This window comes from Eleutherodactylus coqui, chromosome 13 (assembly GCF_035609145.1).
Source record: "Eleutherodactylus coqui strain aEleCoq1 chromosome 13, aEleCoq1.hap1, whole genome shotgun sequence".
Classification (NCBI taxonomy): domain Eukaryota; kingdom Metazoa; phylum Chordata; class Amphibia; order Anura; family Eleutherodactylidae; genus Eleutherodactylus; species Eleutherodactylus coqui.
The window spans coordinates 2,999,373-3,009,748 of NC_089849.1; the positions used below are offsets into that span (position 1 = coordinate 2,999,373).

Here is a 10,376-nt window from a genome sequence, read left to right on the forward strand (position 1 = left end):
TCCTGTGCCGCCGGAGGGGGGTGCGGGGGGCTCCTGTGCCGCCGGAGGGGGGTGCGGGGGGCTCCTGTGCCGCCGGAGGGGGGTGCGGGGGGCTCCTGTGCCGCCGGAGGGGGGTGCGGGGGGCTCCTGTGCCGCCGGAGGGGGGTGCGGGGGGCTCCTGTGCCGCCGGAGGGGGGTGCGGGGGGATCCTGTGCCGCCGGAGGGGGGTGCGGGGGGCTCCTGTGCCGCCGGAGGGGGGTGGGGGGGCTCCTGTGCCGCCGGAGGGGGGTGCGGGGGGCTCCTGTGCCGCCGGAGGGGGGTGGGGGGGCTCCTGCGCCGCCGGAGGGGGGGGGAGGGGGGCTGAGAAGTGCCAGCTTGTGAGTGGTGAAGGGAGGTACTGGAGGACAGGGGGCAGTAATGCAGGAACGCTGTGGGGAAGCACAAGAGACAGCGGTCCTGTAATACTGGGCAGGGCGTCAACAGAGTATGGGGGAGCACAGAAGGTGTCCGTGCAAGAAGGACAGGAGCCTGTGATGGTATAGGAAGGGGGCAATGCAGAGAGGCAATGGAGGACAGGAGGCGGTGGTGATGGGCAATGGAGGACAGGAGGCGGTGGTGATGGGCAATGGAGGACAGGAGCTAATGGGATTTGGCAATCGTGTAAGGGTTCTGACCTCTGTGTGTGGGCCTATTTAGAGGGGCTTCTGCATCAGAGCCCCCTCCTCCCCCGCCCCAACCTGCTGTCATCGATGAAGGAGGCAGGGGACATATGTAGCATTACCCTGACCGGGTCTTCCATGGGAGACTGCTCTCTAATGGGGTCCTGAGCAGGGGCCCCTCTATCACAGCCGTGCTCTCCAACTGGATGGGGCTGACTGATGCAGAGCTCCCCCATTCCCTGCCATATTACTGTCATCTTCTCCCGTCTACCTCTGACAGCTGTCTGTACGTCATCTGAGACGGTCGGGACCGCTGCCTGGCGCTATTTTGTGTTCCCGGTTGTGGGCTTCTATTCACATACGGTATATGGAGCAAAGCTGAGGCCACGGCTCCTGTTTGACACGTGAGGCGCGGTTGGGATGACTGATGTGGAGCCTCGGCCGGGCGGGACGTCACATGGCTCCCAGTGCCAAGTGCCTGTCTCTGCTGTGCTGCGGGTAGACGTCCCCTTCACCCCCGGGGTCACCACAGACTAATCGCCTGCAGTGCTCTAAGGGGGACAAAAAGCCAAACCCAGTCTTGACATTTTCAAGATCGCAACTTACTGTCAGTGAATTGCAACATTCTAAGTTACATTAAAGGAAACCCATCCTGATCAAAGATACCCAGAGTATCAAAGCAGCTGTAGGAAATATTCCATTTACTGACAGCAAGCACAGATCTTGAAAATGGTGAAGAACACCTCCTCAGCTGGAAAGTTGCAGACCAGTTGCTGATTCAGTGACAGGGCTTTATTTAGGAGACTGGCACCCCCACTGGATCTTCTGAGCGCGGCACCTGAGGAGTGACATTTGGGCTGCCCTGGCCATTGCACTATGCAACCCCTCCCCGGCGCCTGGACTACTCCCTCATCCTCCTCTGTCTGTTGCAACTTCACCGAGCTCCATGGGCTTATCTGTTAATGTCCGATCTAACCGCAATGCATTCTGTCTCTCCTTCCTGGTAGTTGGCAGTAAAGGCCCATTTACACACACAGATTCTTTTAAAAGATTGAAACATCAGCGATCGTTTTGCATAAAGTACTAATAGGCACGAATTGCTCTTAGTACTTTATTAGCTTGATTTGCATGCAAATGAGCTTCTGGGAGGGGTTGTGGAACCCAGCAGGAGGTCTGAGCTCTGTAATTAACCCCATTGTTCAGCCATGGCTCCCCGTGGAGAATTCAGCACCATGGACAGACACTGTGTGGTCCTGCTTATCAGCTGGGTGACAACTGAGAACAGCTGTAACAATGTTATCAGCTCTCCCCCAGCAGAGCACAGCGTGTGGTCCTGCTTATCAACTGTTCTGCTAAAGGCCTGTTTTCAAGCAGAACTGAAAACTACTTTGGCCGAACTGTAGAAGACGGGCACAATTAGACAACGAAGATGGCTTTAGAGCGATAATTGTGCCTAAATGAAGCTTAAGTCACTTGTGCACTAGGCTTGGTTTCCAACCTGGGACTGTCAGGGCATGCTGGGAGTTGTAGTGTTGCAATAGATGAATCACTGCACCACACCCTCCTCACACTAGGGGGCATCTAGAGAAGGGGTCACAGACAGTCTGACGTGGTAAAGCTGGCACCAGCACAGAGCGGCAGCTCTCTGCATCCACCTTGTGACTGACCCCCCCTTCTTCTCCTGACATCGGCCGTGGATTGTTGGCTTTGGCCGGATCTCATGCCCCGTTGTTTAACCAATTCACTGCTGCTCGTGGCCCCACAGTCTACTACCCTACAGCCTGCTCCATCTGCGGTCGCCGTGACCCCCACGTCTGGGGAAGAGCGATGGTCATTTTAAGGTGCTTATTTCTTTTTCTTTTCCTTAATCTGAAGCCTTAAGATCTCGACTTTTCTGCAGAATGAGGAAGCATTTTCTGTTCTACGTGTAAATATATTTATAATGGAGAAAACTAGACATTACTAACCGATTGTGGAAACTGGCTCCGCCTCCTGTGGTTATTCGTACGTTTAGCTGTTGGGGAGATGTCAGGGACGGCGCTGCCCCACGGGCGAAGGGTCTGTAAGCGCTCCGTGCCAAAGATGCAAAGGCCTCGTGCAGATTAAGGTGCGGCCGTGGCCCCCGTGTACCTGCTGATGGCAGGAGGGGGTCCTCTTGGCCCCCGTCAGGGTGGGAGATGTCAATGGACTGATCCATTCCCACCAGCGTATCGCTGCGCACAACACATAGATGGCAGCGCGCTCTGTTCCTCTGCGCACCACGTACACTTGTATGTGCAGACCATGTGATACTGGAGCATGTGCAGGACACGCGGTCTCTGCCAAAGACCGGTAAACCAGGGTGACCGGCAGACTGGCCCGAAGCTGGTGGCGATCCTAGCCCAAGTCCGGGCGGCTCACAGCGGGCCTGTCACATACTAGGGGAAGCGGTATGTGAAACTCCTCGAGCGCACCAATCAGAACATGCGCTCCACCGGACGCCTTTACACGCGGCTTCTCCTTCATAGTTGATGATCCCAGTGTTTAGGGCGATTCCTCCTGCACCCTTATTGCTTGTCTTCAGGGGCGATATTGGCGCTGTGCCCGAGTCTGCGGACGCCACGTTACACTTTGGATTTACTGACTTAAAGAAAATTCCCCCCGTTATGTTTCAATCACAAATATGAAACTCTGCTTGCTGTCAATGACTGGAAACATTCTTGTTCAAAATCCATTCAGACCTAATAATATACTGCTGAGGTTTTGGTACAGTGTGTCGTCTCCACCATCCTCCCAAGGAGAACAGGCCGGAGTGATGCATTATCAAGATGATGGAAACACCGAGGCCTGATAATCTGCATGAGGGCTCTGACACCGCCTATACAGTGGGGTATACACTACACTGACACCGCCTATACAGTGGGGTATACACTACGCTGACACCGCCTATACAGTGGGGTATACACTACACTGACACCGCCTATACAGTGGGGTATACACTACGCTGACACCGCCTATACAGTGGGGTATACACTACGCTGACAAAACTGTTGGCCCCCCAGCAGTCCGGTGATGTTTAAGCATTAGTTATAAAGGAGGCCCCAGTACAGAATCCATCTGATGCCCCCAGGTGTAAAACTGACGACGGTGGTGGAATGTCACCAGGTGTAGAGCTGACGACGGGGTCTGGTGGGGGATGTCATCAGGTGGAGAGCTGACAATGAGGTCTGGCGGGGGGGATGTCACCAGGTGTAAAACTGACGACGGGGTCTGGTGGGGGATGTCACCAGGTGTAGAGCTGACAATGAGGTCTGGCGGGGGGATGTCACCAGGTGTAGAGCTGACAACGGGGTCTGGTGGGGGATGTCACCAGGTGTAGAGCTGACGACGGGGTCTGGTGGGGGATGTCATCAGGTGTAGAGCTGACAATGAGGTCTGGTGGGGGGATGTCATCAGGTGTAGAGCTGACGACGGGGTCTGGTGGGGGGATGTCACCAGATGTAGAGCTGACAACGGGGTCTGGTGGGGGGATGTCACCAGGTGTAGAGCTGACAACGGGGTCTGGTGGGGGGTGTCACCAGGTGTAGAGCTGACAACGGGTTTGACGGAGGGATGTCACCAGGCGTAGAGCTGACAACGGGGTCTGGTGGGGGGATGTCACCAGGTGTAGAGCTGACAACTCGGTCTGGCGGTGGGATGTCATCAGGTGTAGAGCTGACAACGGGGTGAGATGGTGGGATGTCACCAGGTGTAGAGCCAACGACTAGGTCTGGCTGGGGGATGTACGGACATTAAAGCTTCTGGACCTTCCAGAGTCCACTGTTGGCCATGTTATTGGGGGATGGAGGCCGTCCGATGTTTGTGGTGCCGCTACATTCAGGGAGACCTTGTAAACTGAGAACGTGGACAACAAAGCCTTGTAGGGGCTGTGAAGACATCACACACATCGTCTGCCCTCGCTCAGGGGGTCTCAGGCCATTGGAACATCTATTAGCACCAGAACCCTCCGTAGGGAACGGCATGTGATGGGTTACCACGGACGAGCAGCGGCACAGCAGTGACTGCGATGGGGCTCGGAGCGACGGACTGTAAGTGAGTGGAAACAAGTGCTGTGAATGAATCACAGTCTACCATCTTCTGGTCGGATGGCGGCACTTGGGTCTGGCTATTGCCTGGAGAGCGGTTTCTACATGTCGCATCGTCTCAACAGTGAGGTTTGGAGGAGGTTCTGTTATGGGGGTGGGGGGTATTTCTGCTGGAAGGACTCAGGCCATTGGTTATAGTGAAGTCCACCCCCAACACCAATGAGTACAGAGACATCCCGGACAATGTGGCATCACCTCCCCTGTGGTAATACTCTGGTACAGCTCCGTGTCTCCACCAACATGACCGAGCGCCATGTCATACGGCACGCAGTGTGGAGGAGCAGAACGTCTGCAGACTTCAATGGCCCAAAGCCCAGATCTCAATCTCAGAACTAGAATGCTGTATCTGTGCCACCTATCATCTGAAGCTCCTCCAGAAATGGTGGCAAATTTCTCCACACCTCTATGGGGATCTGGTGGAAGTGTCCGCGGAGGAGGACTGCAGTCATGGAAGGTGAAGGCCAACACTGGGGGAAAATGGGTATAACATCGAATTCCATCCCCTTCTATGTGCGCCCCAATACTTGTGTAGAATCAAAGGACTACTTTGCACACAGCTCAATACATTGAGTGGCAGGCTTGGTGTGGACGGCAAGGGAAGGTAAGTAGAAGGGCTCACGCACCTGGGCGTATGGCACCAACAATACGCGGTGCTAAAAGCCCACTGATCCCTAGCCGGCCCTCACACTTGTGTTTTTTCACATGTATTAGGCTGCAGGGATTTAACATATGCAGCACAAATACATGTTACCTGCGTATGTGCTGTTTACTGCAGGTGACATACGGCCGTGTGAGAGAGCACTAAAACTTACATCCCTGGACCTTAGACTTGTAGGCCTCAAAGTAACAACAGATTCACCTCAATGCTCCTGAAGGTACATTTACAGCCAGGAGGTTCGGGTATGTATGGAAGGGGATGGTGGTTTGAGCCACTGTGGGGGTCACTATTACTACTGGAGCTGAAATAGCGGAATCTATTACAATTGGGGCCACAGTGGGGGTCACTATTACTACTGAGGACCACTGTGGGGGTCACTGTCACTACTGAGGCCCACTATGGGGGTCACTTTTACCACTGAGGGCCACTATGGGGGGGTCACTTACCACTGAGGGCCACTGTGGGGGTCACTATTACCACTAAGGGCCACTGTTTGGGTCACTATTACTATTGGGGCCACTATGGGGAACACTATTACTACTGAGGCCAATATAGCAGACAATATTACTACTGAGGCAACTGTGGGGGTCACTACTATTACTGGGGCCATTGTGAGGGACACTGATTACTGGGGCCACTGTGGGGGTCACTATTACTACTCAGGCCACTGTGGGGGTCATTATTACTACTGAGGCCACTGTGGGGGTCACTATTACTACTGGGGCCACTGTGGCAGACACTATTACTACTGAGGCCACTGTGGGGGTCACTATTATTACTGGAGCCACTGTGGGGGACACTATTACTACTGGGGACCACGGTGGGGAGGGGTCACTATTACAAGTGAGGCCACTGCGGAGGTCTCTATTACTACTGAGGACCACTGTGGGGGTTTCTATTACTACTAGGGGGGCACTGTGGGGGTCACTTTCACTACTGTGGGGGTCACTTACTACTGAGGCCATTGTTGGGTTTCACTATTACTACTGAGGGCCACTGTGGGGGACACAATTACTACTGAGGGCCACTGTGGGGGTCAGTATTACTAATGAGGACCACTGTGGGGGTTTCTATTACTACTGAGGACCACTGTGGGGGTCACTATTACCACCAAGGCCCACTGTGGGGGTCACTATTACCACTGAGGGCCAATGTCGGGGTCACTATTACTACTGAGGGCCACTGTGGGGATCACTATTACTACTGGAGCTGAAATAGCGGAATCTATTACAATTGGGGCCACAGTGGGGGTCACTATTACTACTGAGGACCACTGTGGGGGTCACTGTCACTACTGAGGCCCACTATGGGGGTCACTTTTACCACTGAGGGCCACTATGGGGGGGTCACTTACCACTGAGGGCCACTGTGGGGGTCACTATTACCACTAAGGGCCACTGTTTGGGTCACTATTACTATTGGGGCCACTATGGGGAACACTATTACTACTGAGGCCAATATAGCAGACAATATTACTACTGAGGCAACTGTGGGGGTCACTACTATTACTGGGGCCATTGTGAGGGACACTGATTACTGGGGCCACTGTGGGGGTCACTATTACTACTCAGGCCACTGTGGGGGTCATTATTACTACTGAGGCCACTGTGGGGGTCACTATTACTACTGGGGCCACTGTGGCAGACACTATTACTACTGAGGCCACTGTGGGGGTCACTATTATTACTGGAGCCACTGTGGGGGACACTATTACTACTGGGGACCACGGTGGGGAGGGGTCACTATTACAAGTGAGGCCACTGCGGAGGTCTCTATTACTACTGAGGACCACTGTGGGGGTTTCTATTACTACTAGGGGGGCACTGTGGGGGTCACTTTCACTACTGTGGGGGTCACTTACTACTGAGGCCATTGTTGGGTTTCACTATTACTACTGAGGGCCACTGTGGGGGACACAATTACTACTGAGGGCCACTGTGGGGGTCAGTATTACTAATGAGGACCACTGTGGGGGTTTCTATTACTACTGAGGACCACTGTGGGGGTCACTATTACCACCAAGGCCCACTGTGGGGGTCACTATTACCACTGAGGGCCAATGTCGGGGTCACTATTACTACTGAGGGCCACTGTGGGGATCACTATTACTACTGAGGGCCACTGTGGGGGTCACTATTACTAAGGGCCACTGTGGGGGTCACTATTGCTACTGAGGGCCACTGTGGGGGTCACTATTACTACTGAGGGCCACTGTGGGGATCACTATGACTACTGAGGGCCACTGTGGGGGTCACTATGACTACTGTGGGCCACTGTGGGGATCACTATTACTACTGAGGGCCACTGTGGTGGTCACTATTACTACTAGGGGCCACTGTGGGGGTCACTATAACTACTGTGGGGTGTCAGTATTACTTCTGAGGCCATTGTTGGGTGTCACTATTACTGCTGAGGTCATTGTGGGGGTCACTATTACTACTGAGGGCCACCGTGGGGGACACTATTACTACTGAGGGCCACTGTGGGGGTCACTATTACTAATGAGGACCACTATGGGGGTTTCTATTACTACTGAGGACCACTGTGGGGGTCACTATTACCACCGAGGGCTACTGTGGGGGTCACTATTACCACTGAGGGCCAATGTCAGGGTCACTATTACTACTGAGGACCACTGTGGGGGTCACTATTACCACTGAGGGCCAATGTTGGGGTCACTATTACTACTGAGGGTCACTGTGGGGGTCACTATTACTAAGGGTCACTGTGGGGGTCACTATTACTACTGAGGACCACTGTGGGGGTCACTATTACTACTGAGGGCCACTGTGGGGATCACTATGACTACTGAGGGCCACTGTGGGGGTCACTATTACTACTGTGGGCCACTGTGGGGATCACTATTACTACTGAGGGCCACTGTGGGGGTCAATATTACTACTGAGGGCCACTGTGGGGGTCACTATTACTACTGTGGGGTGTCACTATTACTTCTGAGGTCATTGTGGGGGTCACTATTACTACTGAGGGCCACCGTGGGGGACACTATTACTACTGAGGGCCACTGTGGGGGTCACTATGACTACTGAGGGCCACTGTGGGGGTCACTATGACTACTGAGGGCCACTGTGGGGATCACTATGACTACTGAGGGCCACTGTGGGGGTCACTATTACTACTGAGGGCCACTGTGGGGGTCACTATTACTACTGTGGGGTGTCACTATTACTTCTGAGGTCATTGTGGGGGTCACTATTACTACCGAGGGCCACCGTGGGGGACACTATTACTACTGAGGGCCACTGTGGGGGTCACTATTACTAATGAGGACCACTATGGGGGTTTCTATTACTACTGAGGACCACTGTGGGGGTCACTATTACCACCGAGGGCTACTGTGGGGGTCACTATTACCACTGAGGGCCAATGTCGGGGTCCCTATTACTACTGAGGGCCACTGTGGGGATCACTATGACTACTGAGGGCCACTGTGTGGGTCGCTATTACTACTGAGGGCCACTGTGGGGGTCAATATTACTACTGAGGGCCACTGTGGGGGTCACTATTACTACTGTGGGGTGTCACTATTACTTCTGAGGTCATTGTGGGGGTCACTATTACTACTGAAGATGAAAAAAGGAAAAAGGCGCCAAAGATAAAAAGAGATGAACTCCTCCTTTTCTTCCCAGAAAATGGAAAAGAATAATTACCTCAGAGTAGATCTTCCTAAGTTCTGTATTGAAGAAAAATATCCTCTCTTCACAAGAGGAGAGTCGCTGGAAATGGCTCAGGGATCCATCAAGGGAACCCCCATATAGAAAACAAAGAAATTTTTCATTAAGTAAAAATACTTTCCTGCGCTCACAGAACTTTTTAGTTGCACAGTATAGATATTCCTTCAAATGAAGGAGACTTACTTTGAAGGAGGGGGTTATGATTCCAATATTCCCCCTCCTAATTCCCACAGGTCTTAGTGACTGCCAAAGATGAAACTTCCAGTCCAGGGTTTTCTCCTTTGCGATTTATTAAAATACAGCCAGACAATGGTGCAACAGGCCAAACCATGCACGATATGACAAGTTCACCAAACGATCATAACAACGCGTTTCGGTACAAACTGTACCCTTATCAAGTTACTTGATAAGTTATCAAGATTACTACTGAGGGCCACCGTAGGGGACACTATTACTACTGAGGGCCACTGCGGGGGTCACTTACTACTGAGGGCCACTGTGGGGATCACTATGACTACTGAGGGCCACTGTGGGGGTCACTATTACTACTGAGGGCCACTGTGGGGGTCAATATTACTACTGAGGGCCACTGTGGGGGTCACTATTACTACTGTGGGGTGTCACTATTACCACCGAGGGCTACTGTGGGGGTCACTATTACCACTGAGGGCCAATGTCGGGGTCACTATTACTACTGAGGGCCACTGTGGGGGGTCACTATTACTACTGAGGCCACTGTGGGGGACACTATTACTACTGAGGCCAATATAGCAGACCCTACTATTACTGAGGCCACTGTGCGCGTCACTATTACTACTGAGGGCCACTCTGGGGGACACTATTACAACTGAGGGCCACTGTGGGGGGGTCACTATTACTACTGGGGCCACTGTGGGGGTGTCACTATTAGTAACCTTAGGGGTTACTATGGGGAACACTATTACTACTGAGGCCAATATAGCAGACCCTATTACTACTGAGGCCACTGTGGGGGTTTCTATTACTACTGAGGACCACTGTGGGGGTCACTATTACTACTGAGGGCCACTGTGGGGGTCACTATTACTACTGAGGCCACTGTGGGGGACATTATTACTACTGAGGCCAATATAGCAGACCCTATTACGACTGAGGCCACTATGTGGGTTGCTATAATTACTGAGGGCCACTGTGGGGGACACTATTACTACTGGGGCCACTGTGGGGTGTCACGATTACTCCTGAGGCCACTGTCAGGTGTCACTATTAATACTTAGGGCCA

At 53.1% G+C, this 10,376-nt stretch overlaps 1 long non-coding RNA gene across 1 annotated transcript; it reads left to right on the top strand.

Moving 5' to 3' along the window:
* Positions 1–333: 333 nt before the first annotated feature.
* On the top strand, positions 334–2,620 carry LOC136587673 (uncharacterized). Its single transcript, XR_010787482.1, has 2 exons — positions 334–558; positions 589–2,620. It is a non-coding gene; the product is annotated as an uncharacterized lncRNA (long non-coding RNA).
* The last annotated feature ends 7,756 nt before the right edge of the window (positions 2,621–10,376 follow it).